Consider the following 13,189-nt stretch of genomic DNA (forward strand, 5'->3'; position numbering starts at 1 on the left):
ATGGGCCTGCCAATTAGTGTTGGGAACAGAAAGTCAGGCGGTAGCATGTTGTGTTCAAACTGGAAATGGGGATGTTTATTTTTCCAGCATTGCAAAGTCACATCATATACCACTCGCCTCATGAAAAATTGTTTTGCTTCAGGTTTGAATCATGAAGTCTCTTAGCTGGGTCATTCCCAGCCTGGCAGCAGCTGAAAAGCGTGACTGTGCCGGGGCTACTCATGCTTGTGCGTCCTGGTCCTCTCTGTGCAAAGAGATGAACCCACAGCCTTCACTTTGGGCCACCAGTAAAGTACTCCCAGAGTGGGGTCTGCATGTTAATTTTGCAAACTTTTCTTGGACCTATTGCTGCAGGCAAGAAACTGAGACTAATGAGCAAAACAAGTATTTTAATGAATCCAATTGTGTGGAGGAGAAAAAAAAGCAAAATAACTCACAGCACAAGCCTGGCGCTCTGTTACCAAGCTCACGGTGCTTCCAGAGATATAAATGCATCAGCAGTATGTAACTTGCCACCATCACTTTAGCAGGACATGTAGCTCTCTGCATGTGCAGAAGCACCATTTTGGCTACCACCTTTCCTGGAGCATTACTTCTGGCCATGAGGTTGCAGCCAAAGTGAAAGCCTGCAGGCAGGAGACAGGGGGACCACTTCCCTGGGGGCTCAGGCCACAGGGACACTCAAGGCCATCACAGCCCATGGCAGCTGTTGGCAGGGGTGAAGAGCATCCCCAGTGACACTGAATGCCACGTCTTTGGGAGCCTCCCCCAGAGAAGGGTGGATTCAAAACAACTTGGGCTAGCAAAGCTCCAGTTTGACAAGCCCCCTGTGGCTCCCTCCTCCCTGATTTCTGCTACTATTGCTCTGTAAGGACTTCTCTCTCCTTGACTTTCTAAGCAGAGGCTAGAAAGCTGCAGAGAAGCGACCAAGTGCTCTGTGGCACCCTCCAGTTTGAGTCCAGCAGAAAGGCACTTCAGAAGTGCCACTTGCTTGCAGTAGAGATCTCCGCCTTGCCAGCATTGTGCTTGAGTTTTTTTGGAGCCATCCTGCCTGCTCCTCTGGCAGCTTGAAAGGGTTTATTGTGCAAAGCTAGCAGGAACCACTATGGGAGGTCACCTTGAGGTCTGACAGTCGCTGGAAGTGCTTTTGGTGCTTGGTTGCATGCTGCGCAAGAGAGCCAAGCAACAGAAACCATGTCAATGCTAACCAAACCCGGCCCACAGCTACTTCTGCATGAAGCAGCCATCTTCCTCCAAGACTGGCAGAGCCACAGCCAAACTGCGCCCCAGGATCAGTCCTCAGTCCCCCTAACCTGTGCCTTGGGACATCAGTTGAGGAGCATACACTGGCCTCCCCCAAAAACGTGCTGGGAAACATTGATGCATGCTCAACTTCAGACAAGAACCATGCCCATGGCCAGGAATTGCAGGGGTCCTGGATATCATAACTCCTCCAGCCCTGCCTGCCAGGCAGTGACTGCAAGGCTGCTCCCATCAGTGCCCACCTCCTCCGTAGCAGAGCACAGGCTGCACTGAGGAATCACATTTGGACCCAAGGGGCTAGATGGGACACAGAAAGCAGTTGTGTGGTCATGTGAAATTTCCTGCCTGCCCTGCTGATAAATGCAGCCACAAAAGGTCCTCCTAAAAATTCTCTGTGCAGTTTTAAGATAACACCCACTGCACATAGACACAAACAACCTCACTTACGACACCATCTCCTATTTTACATATCCACAAAGGCCAACATGCAGGCACACACTTTTAGTGAATGGCATCTTCATAATCAATGGTAGACTAACCAGAAAATCCACTGGAGGCTAAATCAATGTCACAGCAAGATTTAAATACAACTTTATTTCTTCCAAGAGCAGTTGAAGAGCTATATCTTAACAACTTCAAATAATATGCTAAAATAACTTTTTCTTTTAGAAATAATATTTCATATTTCAGATAATGAGCTTTACTACTCTTTATTCAGTGATACAGTCTTGCTTTAATACAATACAAATTCAACTGGTTTTTGTTGGTTTTTTTTCCTTTGGAAAACACAAGTTTGTAAATGTTTTTTTTTTTAATTGCAGTATGTTTCAAATGGAGAAACTCAGCACAACTTACCTAAGATTTTCTCTGATTCAGACTAGATTGAAAAGAAATTCCAGCACAAAGGTGAAGTAAATCAATACATATCACCTGCAGTAAAGACTTGTAAACCATTGAGGGAAAAGATAAATCCTGTTTAAGTGCGTATAAAACAGCTGAGGAATTTGTAGGATTCTATTTTTTTTTCAGTAAGTAATATAAGGTAACAATCTTGTTTAGCACCAACAGATGTCTTCAAAGCATTTTATTAGGATCAGCTATCTTGTAGAAGCTTCTTAAGATAAATAACAGTTTCTGTACTAACATCACTATCTACACAAGAGCACGGAAGTATATAAAGAATGCTCCAAAACAAGCAAGCAAACCAATTCCCAATTTGCAGTCTCACAAGTCACCTCAGAGTACCCTACAGAAAGCTCACTGGTGGCTTACTGCTTGTGTTCTTCAACTTTCAAACTCATACAGGGAATAGCTTAACTACATCAATTATTCCAATATCACATAATAGTACCTGTCACAGGGAAGTTGTGTGATTTTTAAGTAGGAAGATAATGGCCAGAAAACTCCCTATGTTTTGGCTAGCACACTCAAAACAATTGATAATTACTTCTGGTTATATGCAGTCAAGTGTCAGTAAGGTCTATTTAGCTTTTGAGTTACTCATTTTATCTCTAAAACTTTGCGTTAGAAGCTGGAAACACAAGCTCCTTAGTGTGTCTTTGTTCCATTGCTATGATATTAAAAGAACTTGAACCTAAAAGGGAAAAAAAAACATGCGGTATTTCTACTATAACTTGAAAAAGTAGTGGTGTTTCCTTGCCCTGAAGTTATATGTAACTTTAATGATTCCTCATAGTTTACAACTGAAATCTGGTTTCCTTTTACAGCACACATTTGGTATTCAAAGCACATGCATTTTAGTATTTGTTCATTCAATCCTCAAAATGCGCAGTTTGCCATGTAGATTTACAACTAAAATATCATTCTGAATGACTACAATAAGCTGTATTGTTACTCTGTTGAATTTGGGCATGTTATTGCCAGCTTTATTGGAGATGGCTTCAAATAAAATTGAAGCATCACGTCTGTTGCCAGTATAAATAAAAAATAAGAACGGCGACTCAAATAAACAGTGAATAACTGCAAAACAAATAGAGGTATAAATTTATTGCTGTGTTTATAATTTATTAGTTATCTGCCTTTAACTTCATCCAAGTTGTACCTAGTAAAAATATTGCATTAACTCCTGACAAAACTCTGGGCAAAGGGTTAAGACATTTGTAAATCTGGGTCTGTGGAACACCCTAAGCCCCTTTGCTGAGAAAAAAGGCAGGTAAAGCTTAAGGTCCTTCCCAACCCTAACTATTCTATGATTGCATATGCATAACATAGCAGAGCTTTCTGTTGTATTCTGCTCAATTCTATTCCATTTTATTGCGTTCCATTCTCTGCAATTAAAAGTTGTACAATGAAGAGATCCTTAATTACCAGAAATGCCAAGGGAATTTTAGCACCAAAAAAAAAACTTTCAAAGACACAAATCAGAACGGTTACAGGTGGAAAGAGTATTTTATTTATTGCTAAAAGAACATATTTGATTAGCTTAATTTGGTTAATTTTAGTCTGGTTTAGTTTAGACCCTTCAGTTTAGCTGCAAAAAACCTCCCTTGCAGCCTGACAAAGGAAAGCCAGGGCAGGAGCGGTGCCGTGGTGGTGCAAGAGCAGTGCAAGGAGAACCCAGCCAGAAAGGGCCAGGGAAGACCTGACAAGGGGTGGTGCTCAATGCTCCAGAGGACAGCAACAAGTCCCGGGGCCACGCTGGGGCCAGCCTGGGAGTGCAGAAGGCTCCCTCCCCCCGGATGCGGGGCACGAGGGCCGCCTGCGTGCTCCTCCCTCCTCCCCCCTCCCTCCTCCCTCCTCCCTCCCCCTCCCTCCTCCCTCCTCCCTCCTCTCCTCCCTCCTCCCTCCTCCTCCTCCCTCCCTCCTCCCTCCCTCCCTCCCTCCTCCCTCCCTCCTCCCTCCTCCCTCCTCCCTCTCCTCCCTCCTCCCCTCCTCCCTCCTCCCTCCTCCCTCCTCCTCCCTCCCTCCTCCTCCCTCCTCCCTCCTCCTCCCTCCTCCCCTCCCTCCCTCCCTCCTCCTCCCCCTCCTCCCTCCCTCCCTCCTCCCTCCCTCCTCCTCCTCCCTCCTCCCTCCTCCTCCCTCCCTCCCTCCTCCTCCCTCCCCCTCCCTCCTCCCTCCCTCCCTCCCTCCCTCCTCCCCCTCCCTCCCCTCCTCCCTCCCCCTCCTCCTCCTCCCTCCTCCCTCCTCCCTCCCCCTCCCTCCCCCTCCCTCCTCCTCCCTCCTCCCTCCCTCCCTCCTCCCTCCTCCTCCCTCCTCCCTCCTCCCTCCTCCCTCCTCCCTCCTCCCTCCTCCCTCCCTCCCTCCTCCCCCTCCTCCCTCCTCCCTCCCTCCCTCCTCCCTCCCTCCTCCCCCTCCCTCCCTCCCTCCCTCCTCCTCCTCCCTCCTCCCTCCCTCCTCCCTCCTCCCTCCTCCCTCCTCCCTCCTCCCTCCTCCCTCCTCCCTCCCCTCCCTCCCTCCCTCCTCCCTCCCCCTCCTCCTCCCCCTCCCTCCCCCTCCTCCCTCCCTCCCTCCCTCCCTCCCTCCCTCCCTCCCTCCCTCCCTCCCTCCCTCCCTCCCTCCCTCCCTCCTCCTCCTCCCTCCTCCCTCCCTCCCTCCTCCCTCCTCCCTCCTCTCCTCCCTCCTCTCTCCTCCCTCCTCCCTCCCTCCTCCCTCCTCCCTCCTCCCTCCCTCCTCCCTCCTCCCTCCTCCCTCCTCTCCCTCCTCCCTCCCCCTCCTCCTCCTCCTCCCCTCCTCCTCCTCCCTCCTCCCTCCCCTCCTCCCTCCTCCCTCCTCCCTCCCTCCTCCCTCCTCCCTCCCTCCCTCCCTCCTCCTCCTCCCTCCTCCTCCCTCCTCCTCCCTCCCTCCTCCCTCCCTCCCCCTCCCTCCTCCCTCCCTCCCTCCCTCCCCCTCCTCCCTCCTCCCTCCTCCCTCCTCCCTCCTCCCTCCTCCCTCCCTCCCTCCCTCCCTCCTCCCCTCCCTCCCTCCCTCCTCCCTCCCTCCCTCCTCCCCCTCCCTCCCTCCTCCCTCCTCCCTCCTCCCTCCTCCCTCCTCCCTCCTCCCTCCTCCCTCCTCCCTCCTCCCTCCCTCCTCCCTCCTCCCTCCCTCCTCCTCCCTCCTCCCTCCTCCCTCCTCCCTCCTCCTCCCTCCTCCCTCCTCCCCCTCCTCCCTCCTCCCCCTCCTCCCTCCTCCCTCCTCCCTCCTCCTCCCCTCCTCCTCCCTCCCCTCCCTCCTCCTCCCCCTCCTCCTCCCTCCCTCCTCCTCCCTCCTCCCCCTCCCTCCTCCCTCCTCCCTCCTCCCTCCTCCCTCCTCCCTCCCTCCTCCTCCTCCCTCCTCCTCCTCCCTCCTCCCTCCTCCCTCCCTCCCTCCTCCCCCTCCCTCCTCCCTCCCCCCCCCTCCTCCTCCTCCTCCCTCCTCCCCTCCTCCCTCCCTCCCTCCTCCTCCTCCTCCTCCTCCTCCTCCCTCCTCCTCCCTCCTCCTCCTCCCTCCTCCCTCCTCCTCCCTCCTCCTCCCTCCCTCCTCCTCCCTCCTCCCTCCCTCCTCCCCCTCCTCCCTCCTCCCTCCTCCTCCTCCCTCCTCCCTCCTCCCTCCTCCCTCCTCCCTCCTCCCCCTCCCTCCCTCCTCCCTCCCCCTCCTCCTCCCCTCCCTCCTCCCTCCTCCCTCCTCCTCCTCCCTCCCTCCTCCCTCCTCCTCCCTCCTCCCTCCTCCTCCCTCCCCTCCTCCTCCCCCTCCCCTCCTCCCCCCTCCCTCCTCCCCCTCCTCCCCCTCCCTCCTCCCTCCTCTCCTCCCCCTCCCTCCTCCCTCCCCTCCCCTCCCTCCTCCTCCTCCTCCCTCCTCCCTCCTCCCTCCTCTCCTCCCTCCTCCCTCCTCCCTCCTCCCTCCTCCCTCCTCCCTCCTCCCTCCTCCCCCTCCTCCCTCCTCCTCCCTCCTCCCTCCTCCCTCCTCCCTCCTCCCTCCCCCCCTCCTCCCTCCTCCCTCCTCCCTCCCTCCTCCCTCCTCCCTCCCCCTCCTCCCTCCTCCCTCCTCCCTCTCCTCCCTCCTCCCTCCTCCTCCTCCTCCCTCCTCCTCCTCCCTCCTCCTCCCTCCTCCTCCTCCTCCCTCCTCCCTCCTCCCTCCTCCCCCTCCCTCCTCCCTCCCTCCTCCTCCCCTCCTCCTCCCTCCTCCCTCCTCCCTCCCCCTCCTCCTCCCTCCTCCTCCTCTCCTCCTCCCTCCTCCTCCTCCTCCTCCCTCCTCCCTCCTCCCTCCTCCCTCCTCCCTCCTCCCTCCTCCCTCCTCCCTCCTCCCTCCTCCCTCCTCCCTCCTCCCTCCTCCTCCTCCTCCTCTCCTCCCCCTCCCTCCTCCCTCCCCCTCCCTCCTCCCTCCTCCCTCCCTCCCTCCCCTCCCTCCTCCTCCCTCCCTCCCCCTCCCTCCTCCCTCCTCCTCCTCCCTCCCTCCCTCCTCCCTCCCCCTCCCCCTCCTCCCTCCCCCTCCCTCCCTCCTCCCTCCTCCCTCCCTCCCTCCTCTCTCCTCCCTCCTCCTCCCCCTCCTCCCTCCTCCCTCCCTCCTCCCTCCTCCCTCCTCCCCCTCCCCTCCCTCCCTCCCTCCCTCCTCCCTCCCTCCATCCCCCGCCCCTGCCTCCCTCCTCCCTCCCTCCCTCCCTCCTCCCTCCTCCCCTCCTCCCTCCCTCCCTCCTCCCTCCTCCCCCCCTCCCTCCTCCCTCCTCCCTCCTCCTCCTCCCTCCTCCCTCCTCCCCTCCTCCCTCCTCCCTCCTCTCCTCCTCCCTCCCTCCTCCTCCCTCCTCCCCCCGTTAACCCCCTCCCTCTAATTCACCCGCTGCCTTCAGGGCTTCCCCTCGGATCCTCTCAGCCTGCCAGCTCTGCCCTAGTGGCAGCGCCGGCACTCTGGCACTGGGACAGGGGAGGGCGCTCCACTTATACTGCCTCAGAGCATTGTGATGCTGCCTTGCAGGGTGCTGGCACTATGACATGGCGGTGACGGGGCCCCCGCAGCCCTGCCCACTGCAGCCCTGCTGCTGCCGTCCCTTCTCCCAGCATCCCTTGGAGAAAGGCCTTTGGGCTGCTGGCCCTGACGCAGTGCCTGTGCCCAGGAGGATGTTCCTGCCCACCATGGCCACACACTGGGCACCGCTGCGGGGTGTCCCTCTAAATAAATCTGTATGTTCAGGCCGTATCCATAAAGGCTTTTATACCGCGTGCAGTCATTTGACTGTGGCCATCCCAAAGGGGAAAGAAAGGGGTTTGGGTTGCCTCTGCATGAACTTTGCAGAAAGCAAAGAGACAGCATGCATCCTTTCCTCACCATTTCCTATTTCCAGGCACTTCTCGTATGAAGATGGGCTGAAAAATTTGGGGCTGTTCCACCTGGGGAAGGCTGTGTGGAGACCTCATTGCAGCCGTCTAGTATCTGAAGGTTTCTATCGGGGTGCTGGGGAGGGACTGTTCATTAGGGACTGTTGTGACAGGAGAAGGGGTAATGGTTTAAAACTTAAACAGGGGAGGTTTAGATTTTATATAAGGAAGAAGTTCTTTACTGTAAGGGTGGTGAGGCACTGGAATAGGTTGCCCAAGGAGACTGGGAATTCTCCATCCCTGGCATTGTTCAAGGCCAGGTTGGACAAAGCCTTGGGTGGCATCGTTTAGTGTGATGCATCCCTGCCCATGGCAGGGGGGTTGGAACTAGATGATCTTACAGTTGTGTTGAAAAATGCACATACATACAATGTTACATGATTTTCTCTGTTGTAAATTTAACTTATACAACTGATTTGGGGTGATTAAAGAAACCAGCACATATTAGTTGCATTTGGACACACCTGTATGACCTGATCATTAGGAAATTTCATTCTACTTTGGAAAAAGAGAGATTTTGCCAACCCCACCCTAAATTTGCCCCATCTTTATTTTTACAAAGTTTTTGTACTAAAAATTCACATTCAATTCTAGATTAAAAACTAGTAATATACTAACACATCTAATGAGTGCTGAATTTTCTTAAACGAGGTTGAGAAGAGTCAAAGCTTGAACAGAGGCTTAAAATGTTGCAGGCCGCATTAAAATCCACTGCCAATAAGTAGAGGTGAATTAAGAATGAGCCTTAATTGCAAAAATCTTGGAAAAAAAAACAAGCCAACATATTCAGTGATGAAGTACTCATGAAGGGTGTGGGGAGGAAATGTTGTTTGTTTTTTTTTTCTCCTGTATTGCACAATTAACTTGCTAGAGTGCCTGGAGCACTTGAAAGCTTCATTAAGGTATGCTTTGCATCAGGGACAGGACTTCTCTGTAGATTATCTAATTTAGCAGAGCTATATCCCTTGGAAAGGAAACTATACCTGTTTCTGACATGGTAAAGAAAGGCAAAGTTATTTTTTTTCATTTAGAAGTGACTGCCTTTTTGGTCTTCAGTATTTCATTACTGGGATGAGAGGGGGAGGGAAACGTGAAGGCTCTCAAAGTGCACCATCCCTAGTGCCTGTGAGGAGGGAATAGCACAGGCTGTACAGAAACAGCAGATTTCCATTAACCATGAATTTTGGAAGATTTTGGCAGCTTCCACTTTTCCCCTCATACTTGAGAACATTTCAAAGGCAGGATTACAAAAGAAGACATCACATGTTCAGTTCAAAACCATAACTGGGGCTCTGAGGAGAGGAAAGGGGCAAGTTCCAAGGCAGCACATGCTGTTTTGAAGGACTTAACTACAAAGCACTTACCTTTATACCTCTCTGCACAGATAAGAATTGCAGCTGGCAAATGATTCACCACCTCTCCACTTAGACAATAAGAAGAGGAATTTGTTAACCTGACACTGCTTTACCAACCTGTGCATCTGATCTAAATACCAGTTAAGCAACAGAATTTTATGAATGTAGGGCTTTGGGCACGAACTGGATTGCTACAAACCTGACACTTTGGCAGTTTTTGTTCTAACCAAATGATTTATGAATGTGCCACTGTCATCTTGCGCCTACAAATTATGAATTTCTCAATGCAGTCAAGGGGTAAGTCACATACCAGAAACCTGAGGTCACAGGAAAGGCCATGGTAGTATCACCTCTTTAAAGTAATAATTAGCATGACTGAACAGCAGCATTAAACCTCCTACTCTTTTGCATTTTCCCTGGGAGGGTTTCATTCAGCTCTTCTCTTGGCTAGAAGCTCCTGCTATGTACTTGCTATGCAAGTTGATCACCTTGTTCCTACCCAGCGGCATGCCTAGAGTGCAGAGAAGAGTACTGAAAAAAACACCCTAAACAAAACCTGAAAGAAACTAAACGCAACAACAAAGTAATGCTTAAACTTTTACATCTAGTCAAGATTTAAAATCTTTACATCAACACTTACCTTCCGCTTGTTTACAATTTCATCTCTCCAAGGGAAGCAGAGAAGGGGGGAGAAGAAAACTATTACTGTTTGGATACTCCTTTTGCTTACCCTATCATCTTTGTTCATAGTATTTAAATACCTCATAAACATGCTTGCGTTATCATTGTCTTAGCAAAGTCAGCATGATTCAGAAGAGAGCAGTCATGAGACTGTCACAGTTCCCAAACTGCCAAAAGCTGTGGGAAAACAAAAGTCAGCAGCTGAGGGAGAAGGCTTAACTCTCATTACCATAAGCAACTTAGCAGCCTGTTGGTTGATCTGAAATATGCAAATACCCACACAAACTTAAAACTGTCTATTGCTATGCAATAGAGACTGCTCTGGAGCAGACAGGAGCAGACAGGTTTCTCCTGCCTGAAAACAATAGAGAAAAAGAACTACAAGTAAATTTATTTATTATACAAAATTGGCTGAAAACCCAGAGTTCTTTGACACCAAATCCCACTTCATAGGTCCTTAAATCATGTTGACTTTAAAAGGGCCAAGATAGACATGAGTGCATTTAGCCATGACAGCTCATGCTTCCTATGCCAGACTTCCCTTCTGCACTCCAGTGTTTCAAAGCAGGTGCTAACAGGGCCATGACAAAGTACACATCTACATGCTGATCACTGCCCTGGCCAGAGGACTGGAGCTATTCCTCTAGATACCTGACAGAAACCACTGACATCTGCTAGTTTTCAGAATTCAAAAGTACAATTACTTGACCCTTTGGTGTCAAGACAAATTGGCTCTGGGCATAATTTTATCATGTTGTTAAAAGCTTGTATGTGATAAAGGTCCCTTCTGTGTGAGTTTGTGTGAAGGGGTTCTACAGCTGAGCAGATTATATGATGAGCAGCAGCATGGCAAAGTCTCTCAGGTAAACTCTGGAGACTGGCTCAAAACCACCACAACTGACAAATTCAGAACAAGAGCCTGCTGGCTGTGTACAAGGCCACTACCCACATTAGTATCACCATGGGTTGCATTAGTTTAGATCATGTACAAGCAGATAGCAGTTGATATACACAGACAAAAAAAAAAAAATCTACAGGATTACATACTCACACCTGATAAAGCAAACGGCTCTTTGAGACACTTCGGAAACTACCTACCTAGGAGCTGAAGAACCCAGGGATTGGGACTGGCCTCCCAGTTGTTGCTCCAGAGTAATTACAAGTGTGCAAGTAAGTGAATATATTGTGTGCATAGTTACCTGCTATCAGTAACAGTTTTAGTAACAAAAAGCCTTCTGTTGGTTTGTGATCTGTATCTCTACCAGCTTGATCTGCTATCATCAAAAAGGGAATTTACAGAATCAAGCATCCAAGTATTTTATCAGTCATTTCTTGGCAATACTAATCAGTAAGCAGGACTGCTGCTGTTACCACTGATATAATTTCTCAAATTGCTTGCTAAAAGAAAAAAAAAAATAAATAAATTACTTGCAGAACTCACTCTGTGCAAGAACTCACTACCAAGACCTTCTTGGAAGTCCAGAAAATGTGACTGCAACTGTTCATGACAGAAACCTAGTGAGCCAACCTAACCTGTTTGCCTAGCTCATGCAATTTTCACTCTCCATTTGAACACCAGCATGTGCTGAGATCAATCATCATGACAGACCAGATAAACTGAAGGCTAACACCTTTAGTTGCTTTTACCTCTGAAAGGCAAGTTTAGGAAAGCAAGTATCTCTAAACAAAGTTACTGCTGCTGCCACTTGAAGATGCTAGACAGCCTGAACCTTTGTTCAATCCTGCTCCATTTTTCCATTAATCCTGACCAAAACCCACCCATACCAGCATAAAGCTTCCAAGTATTTCCAGCAGACCTTTTATATTTTGGCACATAAAAATATCTCCCAATCTACCAATTGCATCACTACCACTGAAAGTTGTGCCATGTCATTATGCATTACCAGTCAGCTATATAACTACTCCCACGAATCTCAGAGCTGTTAGGAAAGCTTTCAGTGATCTCATCTAGTGATATGCAAACTAAAAATTCATGCTTCTGGAAAGACTCTTTAGTAGGAATATGTTGTTGTATATCTTATTCTATTCTAATAATTTCACTTATACACTTCTATGATTTCACTGTTTGCTTCTGTTAAGTAGAAATTAAAAACTGGCAACTTCTCTCTTTCACAACCTCTCTTCATTTGTCCCACTCTACTAGTTCAATAACGGGATGGAAACACAGGTCAAATTGTCTCTTTAAAGACGTACATATGATAGGTAGTTACAACATGAGACCAGGCTGCTACAGTAGTGCTAATAAAAGTCAACTGCTGCACTGTTTACTGCTTTGTGTAAACTCCTTCAAGTGCCCTGAACTGAATAGTAGCTTTGTTGCTCTGAAACTTTCTGCTCCACTGGTTCACCAAGGTCCTGCCCTTAGCTGCAAGCTACAGAACTGCACTTGGAGATTTTTTTACTTCACTCAAGTGTTTATAATCAGGAAATTTCTTCTGGAAAGTCCAGTGACAACTGACTGCCAAGCCCTGGTAACAAGCTCTTAAACTTTGAGTATGGGTTGAAAAGAACTGTAGCTTAACAAAGGAAGTTGTGGGGTTTTTAAAAAAATTCTTTCTCATTCAATAAATACTGAGTTTCAAATACCCATGACAATTTCTCAAAGCATTCTAGACATATTAATGCAAAATTTCATTTCTAAGTAGCCCAAAAGGAGACATTTAATACTTTGAGTATCTCAAAAGCCAGACTGCATCACTAAACTGGGTTGAACTTATACAGCACAGTGTTCTCTCATCTACTGTTGTTCTAGCTAGTGTTTTGCATTTAGCTGCGCACTGTTTTACTCCTGTTGCCAATATGAGAGAACACCTTGGACTGGAAAACATCACTAATGCTTCTAGAAGACATATATACAGAACTTGAACTTTCTGATGAAATGCCAGTGTTCCTTTGAGTCAACAAATATCTTTTAAGTATCTTTTATTGCCAGAGTGCACGCTGTAGGCATTAACTATTAAAAACTGTGTTTACAGGAAAACTGAAAAGCAAAATATTGACAACTTTAGAAAAATGGTGACAAACACAAGGAATGTTTTGCTTACATAAAGCAGAGATAAAGGGAAGCAAATTACTGTGATTTGGGATTCTCTAAGCTTTCTGCCCCTCACGAATCTGGAAAATGGTGGGGAAAAAATGATTAAAAAGCAAGTAGTACCTGCAAGATCACATGCAGTTCTCTTCTTGGATGCATAGGCAGTATCTTGGTTAAACCAGAGAAGGGAGGAATAACAGACAAAGAGTTGCCCATTATTTAAAATATTTGAGATAGGCCAAAACCGGTGAGCAGCTAGTATCACCAGATAACCATTTATGACTCAGGGAATGAGCAAACAAATCTTCTGTCATTGAAGCTAGGTTAACGTCCAAGGAAAGACAGCTTCCTCCAAGATTAGTTGTAGCACCAGATCCTAGGTGGGAATGGACCTCTCAAACCTGAAGGTGTTTTATTACAGAGTGAAACTTTATGAGTTCTTGAAATTTTGTAAAAGGCCTGATATGGTTCTCCAGCTCCAAAACTTCAAAATCACTCAGACCTGAGGGTGGACTCTAGAAGATAGGGCTGCAAGGTACAACCAGAGTTTT

This window comes from Pezoporus occidentalis, unplaced genomic scaffold (assembly GCF_034315485.1).
Source record: "Pezoporus occidentalis ecotype Australia unplaced genomic scaffold, CSIRO_AGI_Poc_V1 ctg81, whole genome shotgun sequence".
NCBI classification, from domain to species: Eukaryota; Metazoa; Chordata; class Aves; order Psittaciformes; family Psittacidae; genus Pezoporus; species Pezoporus occidentalis.